Genomic DNA, 20,815 nt, shown 5'->3' with positions numbered 1-20,815 from the left:
ACCCAGCAAAATCACCACTTTATTTACAGCTCCTGGGCAATGCCACAGCAAGACTTTGCAGTATGAAGTGTAACAACATAGGCTTCCCCAGCTTGTGGAAGTCATTGCATTGATTTCACAGACTGGCTCCTGCTCTTTAATTCCATTCTATCAGACCAGAAGAAGTGGTGAACTGCATGACTAAATTAACCTGATGTGTGCTTGAGCTAAAATGGTTTCAGCAGGGTGAGCCTGCCCTTGGAAAGGGCATCTCCACAAACTGATCCCAGCACAGCTCAACAGCCAAGTTAACCTCGCTGGAGTAAACCATCAGCAAAACACACGACCCTGCGCCAACACTGAAACCAAACTGCTTCACAAAACGAAAGTAATATGCGATTGGTGTCTTTCTGCTCAGTTGAATTAGTAATGTTAAAAGTAATAGTAACTTCACAGTTGCATAAAACCGTGAAGTTAAATCAGTGGAAGGAGCTGGCGAGCACTTCAAAGTTAAGCTGACAAAAAGGAAAATAGCAATGACAGTCTCAAGGTATCTTAAATAGAGCAGAGGAAGAATTGCACACAATCAACATAAATTTTCTCTTGGAACATTCAGGTGAAATGGACAGCAATCTTAACTGTGGCTATTTTGAGGTTAAAATGTGTTGCTTTTGTCTATTGAAAAAGTTCATAAAGTCAAAACGTTATCTCAGGAAGAATCCCGTATTCTCTCATCGGGGAGAGTTTAGTACAGATATTAAGGAGTGAGACCAGACTCCGAACTGATAGAAATACTGATATTTTCCAAGCAATAAAAAGTAGCTAAAGAACCACATTGAATGAAGTATTTAGGAAATTTTCTTCTTCACTAACATACGAACGCAGAATAAGTGTTTTTTAAACTACTCTCTCTCACTGCTTAAATAAATCAAAGATCGTGAGTAAACTGTGATGGAAGTGATTCCTGGCTTACTCAGACTCCTTTTTTCCTCCCCTATAATTTGGGATTTCTGTTACCTTGCTGCTTATTCCTTGCTGAAGCTCACAAATGCAAGGAAGGCTTTTTTTCCTGCTTTGTGAGCAGATCAGCATGAGTCCAGGAGGAGATTTTGTGGTCGTGGCTTTTCCTGCCTCCAAGGCAGAGAAGAAAAGCGTCCGGCCTTTCTTTGATAAAAGCTGTGGTAGAGACAATCAGTGCATTTGAACCTCAAGCTAGGAAGAAAAAAAGTAGATTCCATAAACTCGACCACATACTTTAAAAGAGCAAATATCTTGTTCCTCTTTAATTAAAAGGTATGACAAATAAAAACCTGCTTTTAATTAAACAGCAGGAGTACACGATGCTATCTTGCTAGCCGTTCTGCTGCTCACAATTACCATTTGCTTGTATGTTTTGAAATCCTGCACCTATCAGCCTAAACACAGTTGGAGAACTCAGTTTCTATGGGAAGATTTGTGTGCTCAGAGATAAGGCAGCAGGTCCTGACTGGGTACAAACCAGCAGAGCCAATGGGTCCCGTTGGGTTAAAGGATAATGCCAGTGTGAGTCCTGGATCAGCTGATGCTGAGAATTGGGTCTGGGGGATACCAGCACGGGGTGCTTGTAAAGCAGCACAGGTGTGTTTACTGTAATCCTCCCTCACTAAAAAGAACCAGGTTCCAGGAGGGGGGGTTACGGATAATTAGCGTGAGCTGCACTCCTGTGTTTAATTCATACCTTGCTGGTTAATGTAATCAAGAAGGTAAACAAATGCAGATTAACTCAATTGGGTTAAAAAGATATGTGTTCTACGGGAAAGCTGGAAGGAGTTCTGTTTTGTTGTGCTGCTAGAGAGCACCGCTTTATTTCTTCATTACCAGTGATTTTTAGTGTAAAAATACCTGTTTTCGAGACAACTCCTCCCTGCCCCCTCTAAGAAAGGGGTATAAGGCCAACAGTTTGCACTTTCACAGCACCTAGAAGATAATCCGGGGCTTGAAAGTATTTTGCTAAACATCAGATAAAAGATAATATTTGAGTCATCCAGCTGCCGCTCCATTAATTTCTCCAAAGCATAAAGCCTTTTATGCTTTGGAAGAAATACCCATTTCTTTATCAGGGTTGAGGTCCCAGGTACTGCAGAGCAGTGATTGCTGTGGCTGTGCTTTTTCGGCATCTGAGCAAATACGCTGCAACCATAACAAAGTTTTGGCTCTGTTTGGAGTGAGGTACTTTGCAAATGAGTTTTATCGTGACACGGGAATTGTATCCCTCTGAAATAACCACTTATTTCATGCACAAAGCTCAATGTAAAAAATGCCTAGATAGGGGAAACGCTCTTATCACGTTAATGCAAAGCTCACAGACTGCGGAGATGTTAAAGCTTTGTGCTCACAAGAGGAAATGCAGATAAATGCAGGAATGTGGATATAAATCTGTTTGGATGGGTATATATTCTTCGTCCCATTGCAGAGACAACAAATAACTAATGCACCCTCTCCTCTTGTCTGACACACGCTCTTATTATATTGTAAAACAGCCCTCAGTTATCGATGCAGGATGTTACATACCTGGCTGACAAGATTTTGCTTATAATAAAGACACTTTTTGTGCATATTCAGTGGAATGAGGCACGCCGGAGTGTGGAGGAAAATGGGGGACTGACACGGTATCAAACAGCACATGGAGGTTTCAACGTGGAGAGGTCCATCCAGAAAACACAGCACCACCAACATTAGAAGCATTTGCCACCGTTATTATTATTATTTTAATTCACATCTGTGCCACAAATATCTAAGCAGGGCAAAAAAGAAAAGAGGGAACAGGGAAACACCACGGTGCTCTTCATGCTTTGCGAATACACATTTGTCCTCCCCACTTAAAAGCTGTGAGAAGGGGGAAAAACATTAGAAAGAAATATTCTGCTCAAAAAGACTGCTTTTTAGAAACTACCTTGCCAGTGCTTGCCGGAATCAAAACAGGTTAGAAAGATGCTAGGCGGAGAGCAGCAGTTCGCTGAGTGTCTGAGCCTGGAAAGCATTAGAGCCGTCCTTCAGGCACAGCGATCCCAGTTCTGCAGCAAGCAGTTTGTGTGCTCTGTTTTAGTCACTGCGAGTTACTTTGCTGAGCCCAAATCTTTGGGCATGGGCATAGCAGCACTAGCGGTGGCCAGGTCTCTGCTATCCATGTTAAAAAGCAAAATTAATGCAGAGACTTTTGTTGTTATACCTGTGTATAACGTGAATAAAAATGGGGGCTACTTTAGTTTGTAACAGAAGATATTTTCCGCTTCTAAATTCCTCATTTTAGAGCCAAAATAGATGAAAAAAAAAAGGAAAAAAAAAAAAAAACAAAAAAAAACCAACACCACTTTTTCTCATGGAATACTTCACCCTGTTAAAGAGGAAGAAAAGTCTTTAGAACTGATAAACCATTTCCAGCAGTGACCGAGAGGCAATGCAAAGTTTAACTGTGCACAAATGCAGGCTCTGGTTCTGCCTTTCTTATCATGCCTCGAGGAGCTGCAGGAGCCCATCTGCTCTGACAGACAGAAAGGTGGCTTTACAACCCCTGTCCAAAAGCAAATCCTACAGCAGGAAATTCTATTAATTCTATTTCACAGTCACGGCAATGCACACTGCGTAGATCTTCCATTGTGAATGTGCAGCACTGAGGACTGCAAAGAGAAACGTATGTCAAGCAATGAGAAATAGTTATGATCTGCTTGAAAAAGAAATATTCTCTTATGTTTTATTTTGTTTTGCTTTGTTTTTTTTGTTTTGGTTTGGTTTTTTGTGGGTTTTTTTTTGTTTTGTTTTGTTTTGTTTTGTTTTTTTGTTTTTTTCTTAAAGGAAATATCTTTTGAGTATTATAGGCTGGTAACTTGGGATAAATTACAGATATCACTGCGCAACAGCAATAGATCTGTTTATACATCTGTCTTTAGAAATGACCACAGGTGTTCATGGGTTTTGGTCTGCATTTCACATAGTTTTGCTTATTTCTGGTTGCACACACAACAGTGATCAGAACATCCTCTTCTTTGTTTTCTTGGGTGTTGGTTGGGTGTTTTCTTTTTGCACAAAATAGGGTCTAATTGCATGCAAAGCAGCTTTGATTGGAGCAATGCCCTGACACAGAAATCCTACTTGGGGGTAGGTCCCAAATTGCCGACATTTTGCTGAGTGCAGTGCATTCAATAGGAGCTGGCACCTCTGGTGTGCACCATCCACCCGTGTGCTGCAAAGCAAGCATGCAGCACTACTCAGCAGAGCACAGCTGTAAAATGGCCTTTTCCTGCTCCTTTTAGCACACCCGGTACTTGTTGAAATGGAGGTGGGATTTTTCAAAGTGCTGAGCACGGCAATGTGAGCAAGATTTTAACCAGTGGTCTCGAAAGGAGCAGAAAGAGCCCAGTGCAAAGCATTCTATAATGCCTGCTGTCTGAACACCTGCAAAATCCCATGGTCTCACCCAGAGAGGAACAGAAACTAGCGGGGACTTCCAAACATCTTTAAAAGAGGGGATAGGCATAAAAATGAAAGCGACATGATATCCTTCTTTCAGCAATGTCCTTGAATCTCAGAAGCAGACAAGTGCCAATAACTCATGTCCCGCAGCACCCATTTGTGCATCGCTGCTCCTTGCTGCCAAGTGGGAGCCAGCAGCAATCCATGAAGAGACATGCACGATGATAAAGGAGGGAGGAACAGCAGCAGGGCTAGAGATGGCTGGGACATATTACAGCAGTATGTGCACAGTTGGTTGGGAAACTGGGATCGCAGGGCTGCTGTCCCCAGTTCACACCAGTGGGAGCCAGAGTGGCCACTGTTAAGCACCAGGATCATTTCCCACCTCTAATCCATTTAGTAAGTAGTTGGAATCAGGGGGAAGAATGTGGCAATTTATAATCATTTCTGAGCTCTGAAAATTCAGGGAAACCTTGAAGCAGAAAACGAGAAAATGAAAACAAGGAAGGAAAAGTGTTTAAATATATAATTTTTTAAAATAGCTCATAAAATGTGTTTGTGATAATTCTGATTGTCAGAGCTATGCCGCTAGAAAGGAAAATATACAACCTATCCTGCTAGACTGCAAGATAGGAAACCAACAGGAGCAAAGGCAAATCCCTCTCCTGTGCTTTTCTACGTCTTTCAGTGAAAGGTTTCTGAAGCCTTCATTTTGCCGGACAGCCCTCTCATCTCTCTCCCCCTATCAAAAAAAGACTCCAGAAAGGATGAACGTTGTTTGAATTAACTCAGACTTTGTGTTTCTTTTTCTTTTATCCTCTGAAGCAGAAAACAGTAGGGAAAATATGTGCAGATCAAACATGACATTTCATTGTATCTGAAACAAAATGTTTTAGTTTTGGCTTGGGGTGAACGCTGCACTATTTAAAAACACAACACTGAACCAAATTTGGTCTCATAATATCTTGCTGAAATCAAAACATTTCTAAAAACTCTTCAGAAATATTCAATTTTAATTAGGGAAAAAGAAAGAAAAGCCATTATTTTCAGAGCAATCTAACTTACATTCAACACCAGCTCATAGATTTCTTTCATCGACCCCTGAAATGCACTATTTTGCACCGCAGTTGAACATGTTCTGAGTTTGGGATTGTGTAGAAAGTGCTGATGTGGAGCCCCAGCGTTCTCCTGGTCTCATACTATTGCTGCAGTTTGAACATCTCTGGCACATCTATCCTGCAGCTGAGAATGATTCTGCTTTGTGCTGGGTGCTCTGGAAGACTTGGGTTAAAATGCTTGTATCTGCATTATTATTATTATTATTATTGCTTTTATTATTTTTATTATCAATTACTATCGCTTGGGTGCCGTTCCTTTGTACTTTCCTCCATCAAAAATGAAGGATTCAAAATACACCCCTCCATTCCTTTTTTGGTTTTGGATTAAGCTATCATTTCTTTCTGGCATTTCTGTTTCCCTCTGTCTTAGCAGCTCATACTACACTTGAAAAGTTTAACTTTGCCCGATACTATCAATAGCCGAGAACAGCAGAAAGAGATGATCATCAACACGAGATTATAATATCTGGCTCTTCAGTGACTCCGAAAACGTGCAAGTATGTTTGGGGAGATGGAAAATAATATGAAACACTCACTAACAGCATGTAGCGTAGAAACTTAGAAAACCACTGTAGTCATTGACTCACAGATGGTCAAATGAACAACATGTTTCTATTCCTGTATTTAATTAAATCTTAATTATGCCACCAACAGGGTTCAAAACGACATTATGAAACAGCTTGCATGAATACCAAAATACGATTGGCTGACGAGACTTTGAACTTGTGTAATTATCTTCCCCAAAAAGTGCACACGTTGGGTCTATAAAGCCTCTTCGCCAACCAGCCCATTGCACCACAGCACATGATTAAAAATAAATACAAGTCAAATACACTTGGTTAAAGATACTGAACTGTTAGATTTAGAGACAGCTTTGGATATAACTGATGAACCCCACTGAAATGGAGCTTCCCCGTTCTCTGCACCAGGCCCTTTGCAGAAGTTTTGCCTCTTACCTTTGTTGGTCTGTGGATAAAATGGAGCCATAATAAAATCAGGCAACCCTAATTTAATTCTTCCACCAGCTGATCACGTGAGCTAATTAAAAACAGCCGCCTGAAACGCTCCTTTGAATTGTCTTTTTGTAGTTGAAAGAAGGCCCCTTATTGAAAATAAATATTCCAGACATTTTTTGTTCCCCCCCCACCTTTGTTTTTAATGTCAGCTAAAACAACAACAACAACAGCAACTCCTAAGTTCATTTTCCCAAGTAGTTTAGATTTACATTACTTCTGAGATTAGGGGCTGGAAAGGCAATTGGGAGTTCCTTCCTAAATTCAGCTCCCAGATTCTGCTTCAACATTTTAAAGCCATTCCAGGCTGTTTTCCCAAACTCTCCCTGACATATATGCCTGAAGCCATCTACTTCAGCAGAGAACCATCCATCTGGCTACATGGATGCTGCTTTGCTTTTGACCTTCACATTCAGAGCTGGAGCCATGTGGCACTTTCCTACTTATAGCTATTGCTTAGTGCTACGTATCTGAGAGCAAAAGAGCATCGAATCCAAGCTGCCCCAACCCAAAAAAACCTTATGTCTTTCAACTTTTATGAACGATTTTCTACACTGCCAAAGTTTGCTTTGGTGAACACGCACAACACCTGCCCAACGACTCAGAGATCCTTATGGATCCCTTCCAACTTGGGATATTCTAACCCTCCAGCTTAATAAACTTCCTGTTCAAAGCAGTGAAGGGGAGGGGTGGGGGGTAGAAAGAAAGTGGAAATATCATTGATTCTTTTCCTTTTTTCAATGAGGAAACAAAATTTAAGCCATTTCTTGGGGAATAATCAGTAGAAAAACTTTGTGATACATCTCATGTCTGTGCACCCTGTACTGTGTTGTACAGAGATGGTCAGAGCATATGAAGTGGAGAACAAGGTTCTGCATAGATTTACTACTAAAGAAAATTGGGGAAAATCCATAATTACTTAAGGATTAGATTTTCAGTGACAGGTTTGCAATGATTTTGCCCAATAATCAGATGTTTCTGAAGATGAACTCTGATTTCTAAGGAAAGCAGATCATTTTTAGAAACAAACAAACAAACAGCTTTTGTCAGTGCAAAAAAAAAATCTGTTTGTCTGGAGGAATAATTTTCCTTGCAAATTTAACCCATTTAAACCCTCTGCCTGGATCACCTGCTTTCAAAGAAAACCCCCCCTTGAAAATATAAAGGTTCTTCAGGAAAACCAAGCATGGAAAGCCCAGAAATCCTGGATGAGGATACCTTTAGGCCTGTCACAGAGAGGAGACAGACCATAATATGAATGTACCCCATGGGTCAAAGTGTCCCTACACAAGGATATCCTCTTCTGCACTGTGCACAGCCAGCAGTGTATGTTACCTCCGCATTCACCTTGCTAAACTAACAAAAGCTTTGGGAGAAGCTTTCTCTTTCTTGAGCTTTCATTTTGAAATGAAATAGGACACGGACACACACTCAGTAGACAATTGGCAGAGTTCCTATTTCCTCAAGAACCCCACCAGTTCTGGGGATAGAGACTGTCTTTTCACACCCTTTAGTAGCACACCGTGATTGTTTTTAATCTAATTTGATTACCGATTTGTCTTAAAGGAAAGCAGTGTTTTGCTCAGGCTTTCCTTTCTCTCCAGTGAGGCCTCATGCTCCCTGAAATACTCAAAATCGCTGACACAGTAAGCTCCTCCAGGAATCCAGAGACTTTCCCACTGAGTTACAAGCTGCCAAGGAGGCTATACTATAACAAAAGAAGTTTTTATATCCTCCTGTAGGCAGAGTACTGGAAAATACCATGAAATGTGCATTATCTGAACGGTATTTGTTGATGGTTCAAGTCAACTGATTTAGGAAATTTCCAGCTGATAGGTAAACACATCATGGAGAAGGACAGAGACAGCAACTGTGATGCAGGCGGCATCTGAACTCTCTTGGCCCCTCTCCTGGGATTTAATATCTTAAAAACCTTGTTCTTATGAGTCATTGCAGCAAAGGAGCCAGAATTGCTTTTGTCACATTTGGTAAGTGGCCTGAAATGCAGTCATGGACTGTACAGTGACTCGAAATGGAGCTGGATGAAACATCTCCACCACAACCAAAGCTCTGTCATCCGTTAGGGACCTTGCAGGGACATTGAAATGTAACCGAACCATCATCAGCAACAGATTTGTCAACTTGAAACTACCTTGTGAGAGTGAAGAAGTGTTGGCAGATGATTTACAGACTGAGGCAGCACCACAGTAACAACCTGGCTGTTCTGGCCCCATTCCTCCACCATAGTCCTCTAAAATAGAACATAAGCAGGAAAAACAAGTGACTAGCAGAGAATTTTATTACTGATCAGCCCGATTGATCAATCTAAAGATCAGGATGAGTGAAGACTCACCATGAGCGATACATGTTTTGCAGACCTCAATCCTATTGTACGCACAACAGGTTGCATATAAGAAAAAAAATGCTTCTCAGAAAGAGGTATTGTAACTGGCTGCCCATGGAGATGGTGGGTCACCATCCCTGGGGGTATTCAAGAACTGTGGGGATGTGGCACTGAGGGATGTGGTTAGTGGGCATGTTGGGGTTGGGTTGGGGTTGAACTTGGGCATCACAGGGGACTTTTCCAGCCTTTATGATTCTATCTTATACTGGTGTTTCTGAGCAGAAGCTGGTGAGACAAAAAGATGAGTGGATCTAGACATGAGTTTGGGGGGATAGAGGTTGGGGGCAAATCACACCAACTTCCTCTCTTTGCTTCTTTGAGTCTTAGACTGCAGAAATGATCCAACTGATGGCACTAAGGAAGAGCAAATCTGAAAGTAAACTGGTGGTAGACTGATTCCCAGCAAGCAGCTAGCTTTTGAGAAAAGGCAGCTCTTCTCACATATCTGTTTTGCAAGGTCTCACAGTGACTCCGTAGCCAGCAAAGCGTCTGTAAAAACATCACCTTCTGAGTCATAGGAGCTGCCAACTCCTATGCAGATGCATCTGCAGGGGCTGCAGATTTGGGATCACTTTGAGACAGAGAGCTGCATTACCCTCTGGCTCCCGCCTTCCCATGCTAACCAAAATCTTCCTGCAGAGTCCAATTGCTGGCACAGATGTGGGAACAGGAAGGAGTCCTGTGAGATAGTCAGGTCTCAGTTCTCATTGTGCAAAGAAAAACTGAGGCTGGCCAGACCAGCAAGAAGATCTCCCCACCCCCTCAAAAAACCCTTGTGTGGTGCTTTCATTTGAAACTCTTTGTGAATTCAGTTTCATTTCCAAGAGGTGGGGATAAGATGGGAAAGGATCTGTCATGCATGAGTGCTCTCACTGATTTCCTCTGCTCTATCCCTCTTCTGCTGACAGGGAGACCCTTCTGAAAACAAAACCACACAGGCGTAAAGCAAGTAAAGTAAGAGAGAATGTGTTATTCCATAGCTATACATAAAGTAGCTATTTCAAAAGTGGGGATGATGCTCCTTATGAAAAAGGCTGAGGATTCGGTTGGGGTTCCCCACTTTCAAGAGGTAAAAAATAAAAACACAAGGAGGAAGATCTCCTCCACATTTCAAATCTCATCGTTCCCTTTGTTGGAAAACTGAAAGAAAGTATAAATTTTACTTCAATTACCAACCTAAAGAATGTACCGACATTTCAGTACTTCCTCTTTGCTTTGAAACACTGATGGGAAAACACAGAAAACTGGAACTTGTGAAAAACTATCTAAATTTTTGCTTGCAATGACTTTTCCAGCAAGAAACCAAAATAAGGCTAAACAAATCTTATCAGTGACATGTTTTCATCCCTGCTATCCAACTGCCTCTTTATTTTTAACCCAAGAGATTTGTATCTGGGTCAAGTGTCCGACCGATTGGCCTCCACCCATGGCACAAGATTCAGCCTATCGTTTCTCAGGTTAGAAATGCATTTTGCAAACTCTCTTTGGGTCAGTGATTAGTCGGCGTTTAAGGCCAATTCATATTCCATATGAATTAGTGGGTCCATTTCTAGTGACAACAGCCAAAATATCAAATATACGACAAAAACTGGCCTGCTTAATGATATTTAAAACATATGGCACAACAGTATTCTGCACATTTCCATAGCTTCACGTGTGTGCGTTACTGATACGCTTCACATTATAACGAAAATATTAGTACACGTTGGATTGCCATCTCCCTCCCTCTTCCCCTTCCCTCCACGTGGAAGGATTTCGTCATACGTCTGCTCCAGTCTGACTTTGTTATTCATCTCTGCTGAGTGCCTGACAGATGTTGGCTTGCAAATTTCTAAATCAGTCTGCTCTGGACTCACATTGCTCCCATTGCGTTCAAGGGGAGTTTTACCCCATGTGTGCTGGGAAAAATGCAGTCTGCCTACTGCTGCCTGCAGCTGGATTGACCACTATGGCATCAACACCCTCAAGAAAGTTCCTGCATTAAAAGCCTTCATCTGGTGACCAGGGGATTTAGGAATGGGCCTCAGGGCTAATAGGTGGGCATTACGTGTTATGTATCTATGCAACTCTGTTGTAGCAATCAACACCCTACAAAGATTTCACCTCAAAATCTCCTTCCATCCTTCTCCACAAAAGCTATATTAAAAATAATAAAAATAATAAAATAAAATAAAATAAAATAAAATAAAGTAACAAAAAGCAGTTACACTTCGAAGTTTTAAGAACTATCCCATCTATCTGTGAGGTCAGACTGAGCAGCAGTGAGCACTGATGCCTGCGGCCTCCTGCTTTCCTCTACATCAAATCTCTCATGCTTGTGAAAACTTCCTTTGGATAGTTCTTAACTTCCTTGAAAACAAGTTATTTAATTTTCAACCATATTTCCCCCCCCTTTTTGTCCTCCCTATCATTTCTTTCACCAAAACAGTAGCGTATGCGATCATCAAAAAAAGTCAGATTCCACTAAAAACATCACTGAGCTCTGGCTGTAAAACATGTAGTAAGGCATTGACTTCTCTAGTTTTGCCTCATTGCCTGGATGGTGTGGGTCCCACCACCCCAGCATATGCTGAAAAAGTTCTGCTTGAGCTTTTGGTGGTGTTGAAGAGGAGATCCTGCCTCTTTATTAGCTCTCCAGGGCTCATTATTGAAGTGATGCTGAACCAGGTTCAGTGCTCTTCTTCCATCTCATTTCTGGAGCAGCCTAGCTCTTGGTTGTCTTCAGCCTTAGATTGAGAGAAGAGCTTTCTGAAGGAAAACATGGTTTAATGGAGGTGAGATCTGATGACTGTTCACATGTCTGTGTGTAGCGTTGTGCTTGCAAGGGACTTTGTATGGAAATGAGTTGACTTCACTGGAATTTATTATAAATGTCTGACCTGCCTCATGGTGTGGTGCCAGAAAATAAAGTGTGACTAATAGTATTTCCCCAGTCTTATTATGGATCTGCGCTGTCCCTACTGCAGAAGGAAGACAGAAAACAACCAAGGAGGTATGGAGAAACAGTGATACATCATGGGGAGAATAAATCCTTGCAGAATCATTAAGCAAATTCACAATCACTTGAGCAGCCTAAATGAATGATTTCATCCCTTCCTGGTAGCCACGTCCCCAGGTGCAGTCCCTGAGGGCAGCCCTGAAATGCCATCCACAACCCGTATGAGCCAAGTCATCAAGAAATGAAACCAGAGCAAATGGAAAGCCAGACCACAGGAAACCACGTGAGCTTGTCTGCCAGAGCAGGCTCACAGATCAAAACCCCTTCAAGAAGCTCCTTACCATCCTGCTGATAAATGGTCCTAGTAGTAGACTGGAGGTTCTCCAAGGGACTGCCCAGTCCTTTCACAGCAGTTGACAGACCAGCTGTCCTCCTGCTTGGTTGAGATTGTCTCTACCTCCAGTTGGCTGCACCTCCCATTACATTCTCTACCATCCTCAAGAAAATGGCTTATCTCACAGCTTCACCCATTCCTTTTAGGTAACTGAGCAACTCTGGGAGTCTTCAGTGGAATTCTTATCAGAGCCCTGAAATAACTACAATCCAGTCTTGATAAAACTACCCTAAAATCCCACTACACCCATCTATTCTTGGAGCCAGTGGTAATGTCTGCAGCTAAGCTAGGTCCCTCTACTGCTAATTCTTTCTAAATGAAAAGCTGCCTAGCGGCACACTGAAAATTGAAGCTTTGATGTCAACACAGAACTCCCTGGCCTATTATTGCTTTTTCAGATATACATCCACTATATCTAAATTCTACAGATGGGTTCTGTCACAAGTGCAAAAGCAATGGTTTCAATGTCTTCCCCACAAATGAAATGTAAGCCATCTTATAGAAAGGATCTTCCAGTTATATTTCCTCCATGTGTTATTTTTATGTATCTTCCAGGGAAGTGCAACTGGAGAATTTGAATTTAATAAGTGCGGGATATGGGGTACTATTAAGCCTTCAAAGCACAATCAGGCAACAGAGATGGATCAAAGGCCTACAAAAATATTGCAAGATATTATTGGCCGTTTAGGAGACTGAGATACGACAAATGCCTACTGGATTCGTACTTCAGCTCCCCTGGGAGGCCAGAATTATTAAAGGTCGCTGTAAAGCCTGCTGAGAGCAACATAAAATTTTCTGCTGACTTTGCAAGTTGTGGATCAGGCTCCAGGTCACCTGATAGATAATACAGTGAAACCGACAGTAAACTTTATCTTTGCCAAAAGTGCAAAATAGAAGGAAATGAAACATCACAAGAGTATTGATGCCAGGAGAAAAGGAAAGAAAAAAAAAGTCACAAAGCTCAATTGATAATGAAAAAGCTGGGGGAGGTGCAGGCTGAAGACAGGTATATTTTATAGCTCTCCTCCTTCAACAATTAAATGCAAGTTAAAAGAAGTCTTGAGGATAAATGCAGGAAAATGTAATACTTTGCAATCCACAACAGGCTGTGGTACTCTTCCCTGTGTCAAAGAGCTACCTTGCAGTGCTATTGTTTTAATTGAAGTATTTTGGGTGGGTAGACTCGATGATCTCTGGAGGTCTTATCTGAGATGCTCAAGCTAGGTTACGCACAGCTGTGATGGAAAAATCAGAACTCTGCTTCTTGTAGCACTGTTGGAGCACCACATTCCACCATCTGATCTCAACACAGCAAGCGTATTTACAACCAGATCTAGATCAGGAAGGCTTAGTCTGTCATTCAGGATACAACATTGTCTGCACAGATAGAGGTCGTTACTCTTGAGAAAATGCCACTAATTTATATATTTTTATGGTTGCTTATTTAAAATTCTACAAACCTTCTTGAGACTGTGTTTGTTTAGGTTGAGAGTTTGTCATCTAATTGTTTGGGAAAGAAATGATTGGGCTGTCTGGCTTTTTCTTGACATATCTCAATAGGAATGCCAAGCTTGGTTTCCCATGGATATGCAGAGGATTCCAGAAGTGGAACCTGATCTTTTGAGGTCCACTTGAGTCTTTAAAAAATCTGTCTTTCCTCCTCAAAGTTTATTCAGGTGCTTGAGACAAACAGGTGTTAGTAAAGACAATGAAAAAGAAGTTGCTTTAATCAGACTAAGAAAAATAATGTTCCCCCTCAGCTGAGCAGTTTTGGTTGAATGTCTTGTCTGATGTTCCAAGTATAGCTACTCAGTGAGATGTGCTTCTTTTTTTCCCTTTTCCCAGTAGGAGATTTCAAGTTTTCAGCAGTAAATGAATTACTGAAGGGAAGACAAATCAACTGATAGCTAAGCAGTTTCATTGGGATAATGCAGTCCAATAGGCTTGTAGGATTAAAAGTAAGGCTTTTTGGCTTTTTATGTCCATTCCACTTGTGGACATGCAACTGCGGACACAGCAATCCTCTTCCTGCTCAGCTGCTGTGGTTTGTTAGTACCTGGAGACACAATGATACTAAACTGAAGCACATAGAAGTAAGTGGGTCAGAGTTATGGTGCTTGGTTTTCCAAAATAAATCATGCTTTCTAAGGAATGCTTCATGAAATGTTGCTCTGTTAAAAAGTCAAACAGTTTGGTTTTTTTTTTTTCCCCTCTATGACTAATTTTGTCAGCTTTTTATTTATTTAGTTGGTAAGAAATTCACCGGTCATCCACAGGGTTTTCCAAGGTAACACCCCTTCCCTCTTCTTGGCCATTTAAATACATAAAAGCAAGGAAAAAAAAGAGACCCTTCCCAGCTTAATTGAATTTTCAATTGGTTATTAAAGTCATCATTACCATAAAAGATGTTCAGCAGCATCATCACACCCTCAGAGTGTGAGACACAGCTCTTCTTAAGTTATGAGTTAGGCTCACAACTCCTCAGACCAGAATTAATTAAAATGTATTTTGCCCTCCTGATGTGGGAATGTCACTAATACCTGAAGCTGCACAGAAAACATGGAGAAATACTGCTGGGAGAGAACAAAATAAAAAGGTAAAATGTGGTTGAAATAGATGAATAAGAAAGGAAGCGTGAATATGATTTTTGAGCAGAGTTTCCAGGAAAGGGAAAAGGTTAGGCATTTGTTTTTTCCATCAAAGCATGGAAGAACAGCTGTGTTTTGGCTCAAAGCAATCTCTATAGCCACTGATGCAGAAGGTCTGAGTTTCTCTTTAAAGTGGATGAATATTAGGGGAGGTTCAGCCCAATTTCTTGTGTTGGTCCAGTGACAGCAAAGACCCAATGGGTAGAAATCTTCCTTTCTGGTACAGGAAACCAAGATCCCATCTCTAGGATACCACTACCATGTTGACTGGGAGTGGGAACACTTTGAAGGTGGGACTTCGCACCATTGGGATCCATGATGAATGACCTGCCACTCAGCAGTGACCCATCCAACCCATCAACTATCACTGCTAATGAGCTGTCTAGTCTCCCTTAGCCAGAAGACACATGCAATGTGATACACGGACTCGATTATGGCTTAAACCCTGGAATAAATTATCGGAGAATTATAGTGTAGAGGGGGATGAGGAGTGAGGACAGATGTTGCCTGTTGCCTGTTTTTATCTGGGCAGAGGAAGGCTTGAGGGTTTACAAGCTCACATATTAGCAAAGCCAAGGTAGAGTTCAGAGCTGGCCAAGAGACTACAAATGGCTTAACTGACCCCATTCTCTTCTCCTCAAGAATTTGGCTTTCTACGCTTCAGAAATATGAAAAAAGTTTCCTCTTGTTTCACCCTTACACTCAAAATTGGAATTTTCTGAATTCTGAAAATTCCCCAAGTCCTGGTGGGCTCCAGCCCAGCTGTTTCTGGGGCTGTGCTAAGGCCACCGGCAGATGCATCCAGCATCCTGGGAGGGGTTCACCTCTTCCAGGCAAAGATTTCTAATATCCATATGTATCCGAGTCCATTGTTTTGGCTCCCCTTCTTCCCAAAATCTGAACTACCAGATGATGGTAGTTAAATTCTAGAAGTAGCCTCAACGGTTAAAATTTGTTTGGCTGAAGTTCAGGGCAATCAATCCTTCCTCTCTGTGTGCATATCTATAGAGTGATACATCCAGGCAAACAAAGCTACTTCTGGATCTGCCTTTTTGCATGTCATGTAATTTTGGGGGGTACAACTGTGCAGTTAGAAGGCATTTCTCAGTTCCCTTCTGGCCAGCAAAAAGGAGGCATGTCACACATCCCCATGGCATATTCTTCTAAGAGTGTGGTTAATCCTCAAAAAAACTGAAGTTCAGGAGTACCAGCAACAATACTTTTTCTTGGTTGTCACACTGGGATCCTGCTGACCTGTTCATAGAGGTCTGTGACTGAAAAAGTAAGCCTTCTTTATGGGATCAGCTGATCTTTATGGGATCAGCACCTTCCTTGCATTGTTTCTGGGGTTTCACAGATCAAAGAAGACAGCAAAGGACTGTCCTGATGCAACCAGCTTCTGCAGACATCTTTCGTAATCCAGAGGACAGTCCCTCTCTCTCTCTCTCCATGGCCTGAAAAGGGAGATGGGGTCAGTCTCCCTACAGTAGCACCAGCCTGGCCAGCTTTTTCCCACATAATAACCTGCATTTTGAACTGCTCGAAAGTCAACCAAAGTTTCATCTCGGGAGCAAACCCTCACTCCATTTTCTGGAGCTGGAGAAGCTATCAAGCAATGTCAGTAATACCAGAAGCCAACCCTGATGTTTTTATGAATATACCTGCCTCAAAGTGGATGTTACAACCCCCCAAAAAACGAACAAACCCTGACCCCTTCAGCAGAGCTTGAACGCTGTTGGAACAGCCAGGTTGGGTTTGGATTCTCTCTTAGTGGGAAGTCCTTTCTCCCTGTTTTAATGATCCTGGAGATGTGGGAAGAAAAGGCCAGGAGAACAAAATATTTCACATGCTTTGATTTTTTCCACTTCATGAAAAAATATTTTCATTTTTCCTAGCCCAGCTTTTAAGCTACAGTTATTGCTGCAGCAGCCACAATTAATATTTCACCTTCCAAAAAGAAGGGGGAAAAAATTGTCTTCCCTGTGGATTCCCAGAGAGACGTTCCGCTCAGATCTGCAATTAGTGGTGGCCTCGGGTAAATGATCTAAAATAGAAATGTTATTTTTGGAATCGTGATTGCTACTACTTTTTTACTCCCCCAAATGCTGCTTCTTTTTTGCTCTGCACTGTCATTAAAAATAGAATCCACGGTTGCATTGCCACATTGCGTTTCGGTTTCTTCCTACAGCAGGACGCACACTATCTTTGCAACACTACTGACATGAGAAATTATGCAGATTTCTAATCTTGCCATCAAACAGCAATCAGACTTGAAACAGTGAACCGAGTGTTCAAGGCAGAACTGGGTCTGGTCTGAATTATCCCTGTCCCACTGACAATGGACTACCAGGAGCTGTGAAATTGCCCTCTGTCTGCCGCTGCAGTGCGTCAGTCCCTCACCCAAAGCCTGTTGAATCCATTGAAGATCTCTTTTCTTATTGCAGAGGGTATCCAGATCAGAAATTCAGCATATATGTAACTATACACAACTGTTGTTGCTCCACAGGAGCTGATTACAGATGCAACCCTCTTTTCCAAAGCTCACTGTAGTGCTTTGCAGAAAGCAGGCCACAAATAGAAAACCTACAGATTACAGTGCCATCACATTTTCTGAAAGTTGTTTATGATTCGCAGCCATCATTATGACCCTGCAGACTGTCTGTCCTGCAACTGTAAACAGCCACTAAAGCAAGCCCTTTATATTCTGAGAGAAAGAAATAGTCGAGTATATGGGAGATGCAGGTCTGGGTAACCATGGATAATGCACATCTGTCCCAACATTTGGGGTTGGTTGTTCTTTGGAGTGTTGCAGGAGGGATGTGAGAGCTAAGTTACGCTTGTGGAAGCATCGCTCTTAAGGAAGCATGATGAGGGGAAATGGCTCTTGTGATCCATGTTGCTTGATCAAAGCTTGGACAGAGCTACCGGCTTCATAAGGGGACGGAAACTAGGAGATGTACAACCCCTTGGTACATGTGCATGTCCTTCCTCCTTCTATTTCCTGGACCCAGGTCAGCCTCTCCCTCACCCCTGTATGCCGATCTGCTGCTCGGGGGTTTTATATCCGAGAAAGCAGAAAGGGAGAATGGGCACATCAGCTGGTAACAGTTCAGAAACAGATGTACATTCCTGCACAAAACTCCAACATTAGCAGATCCAATTACTTTGAAACTGTGCTCTGCTCCACCGCCTTGTCCCTAAAGCCTCACACTCCTTACCTCCTGCCTCTGATCTCTGCTGTTCTCTCACTTCTTTGCTTTTGATTATAAACTTGTCACTGCAGGGTTTGTGCTTTGGGAAGCATCCACCCACTGTACCTAGCCACTGTTGCAGCACAACAATAAGGAAGCAAAGTCAAGAAGCAGAAATGCAAGATGAAACACGGCTGCCCTTGTGCAAAAGCAGCACGGGAAAGGTGCCTGCTCCAGGTCACAATTACTGGCTGCTGCACAAGCATCAAGGAATTACATCCTTTCTAAGTCACATCCAAGAAAAGAATAAAACAGCTTAACTTAGTCTGGCTGCAGTAGGAGCCATGCAATGCTGCTTGCAATTTGCAGGATAAACACAGGTACTCTGCTGTGCAAAGGGGATGAAGGGTGATTTGCTGGCCAAGCCCTGCTGGTGGGATAACTGGACAACAGCATCACAGTGGACATCACTCTGTTTAAACAAAGTGTTACATTTTCACCAAAGTTGTCTACTTTTTATATTGTAGTTTTAATTCTGTAACTCTTTTCTTCCCTGATGAAGCATCCACCATCCTCTTCTGCCAGAGGTACCCTCATACCAGCAGGCTCTGCCACAAGCCTTTAGATTCCTCCTTCCTCCCATTTCCCCTGGTTCTTGCACATGCAGACCATGGCTTTGGTCTGCTCCAAGGAAACATCTTTCCAGTGTTGTCAACATCACTCTTAGCTCTAGCACTAAGTGCTGCTGCAGGACAGCCGTAAAGAGAGCATGCATCCACAGCAGTTCTGGAGCAATGCTAGTTGGAGCTGGGCTTGTAGACCTATAATTACGACACAACCCCATTTCACCATAAATTTGTCCTAGTGGAGCCCTCTGGATACTAAAAAGCTTTGCACATTTAGAGGCTTTGCCCCCTTAGGGAGAAATCCTGCCTTGCTTTCTCATGCAAGCAGTCTGTTGGGTTGTTCGCAAGAGCCAGGCAGGGGGCTGGGGCTGCTGTGTATTTATTTAATGCAGCCCTGGCGTGCAGGATGCGGAGGAGCATGGGGCCTCTTTCACTCACTCTGCACTGGAAGCAGCCTGGAGGGGCATGGATGAGAGCAAAAGGAGCAGTACTGCAGTCCGAAGCCCAAAGTGTGGTGCCCAGGAGGATCTGGCTGTCACCAGGGTGAAATGGATCTGCAAGCTGCGAGGTGTGCATTTTGGGGTATGACCCCACAGTCTGCCCCGAAGCCCTTCTGTCCCCCATCCCCAGAGGAACTAAGAGTCACTGGTAGGGAATCTAGTTGCTCAGAAAGCCCCGCTTTTTGTAGTTGGAAGGCGGAGGTGCCCCTCCATACTTCATACATCTCCCTGGCTCATTGTGTGATGTATGCTCTTAATATTTGGAAATGATCCCAAGCACTCACAATACTTCTAAATATCCCCAAACTCAGCACCACTTCCTAGTGGCGCTTTGCCCTCCAAGGCACACTTATCATCGGGATGTTCTTATTGGGACCACAGTATTGACTGTAGTTTATTTCATACACAGGACTGCTGCTCAGCTTTCCCAGCACAAATACCATTTGTCCTGACTCAGCCAAGGGCTGTGTCTGCCCACAGAAACCCAAATCACGGCTGCAAAGAGGTGACCAACCCTCAGACGTATTCACAAGTGCCAAGCCCTTCTGGAAGCCTGGCTTTGGGGTGTGAGTGAAGGCACCATCCTGCCTGACCCAGCAGAGTCTTAAATTGGATTAAAAATCTATTTGCTGAACTCCCTCGCTTTCCGACTTCTGTGCTGCACCTGAAAACCTTTCCTTTTGAAAGCAAACACAGGCTCTCCCCAGGGGCTGCCTGGGGAAGTCTTTCCACTATAAACATTACCTACCAGTAGTGGAGTCAGCCCCAGGCAAGCCAAAATTCCTTCTCTGACCAAAGAACACTTTCCAATCAAACCAGACATTATTTTTTCCATTAATGAGTGTTGATACCTACTGGAAAACTCTGCAAAGAAATCTACTCCAAACTAATTCTTCTGATACGACATCTACATTTTACGAGTTTCTTTTGTTTTTCTCCCTTTTTTCTTTGCTTTTTCTTTTTTCTTTTTTTTTTTTGGGGGGGGGGGGGGGGTGGTGATTTGTTTTATTTTCCCGTGCCTTATCGAACACACGATCTTTGCTGCTCAGGAATGCATCTGTTCCTGCAATCTGGGCTTTAGCTGAAATCAGAGGTCCAAATCTGAATGTGCCTCCACGGAAGCAAAGCAGAGTTTTCCCACATTTCCCCCCGTGTGCTGGAGAGAAAAAAAATAGATCTGTCATCTTCTGTTTGATGCATCAGAAAGACAGACCCCCCCCCCCCCCCCACCATGAAGTATATACCCTGGGTGCCATGATTTCAGCTGTAGGGCAGGCTGTAGGAAAAGATGTCCTCCGAGCTTCCGCAGGACTCGCTTCTCAAAAAGGACTGTGAGTAAAGGAATGGGAAGCAGCGTGGGGAGAGCCATGGCAGGAGGGTGGCTGCCTGTCCAGGGCTTGCAATGCAGGGTGTTCCACAAACCAGTGCCTGCTTCGTGATGACCCATGGATGGTGCGGAATGGTCTTCCCATATCCCCCGAAACATAGACATTACACCCAACCCTTCCAGCATCCCCCTGGTGTCTCCTGTGGGGCGTGCGGACAGATCCCCCCG

Source organism: Coturnix japonica, chromosome 7 (genome assembly GCF_001577835.2).
Source record: "Coturnix japonica isolate 7356 chromosome 7, Coturnix japonica 2.1, whole genome shotgun sequence".
Lineage (NCBI taxonomy): Eukaryota > Metazoa > Chordata > Aves > Galliformes > Phasianidae > Coturnix > Coturnix japonica.
Note: the sequence above shows the minus strand (reverse complement) of the source record.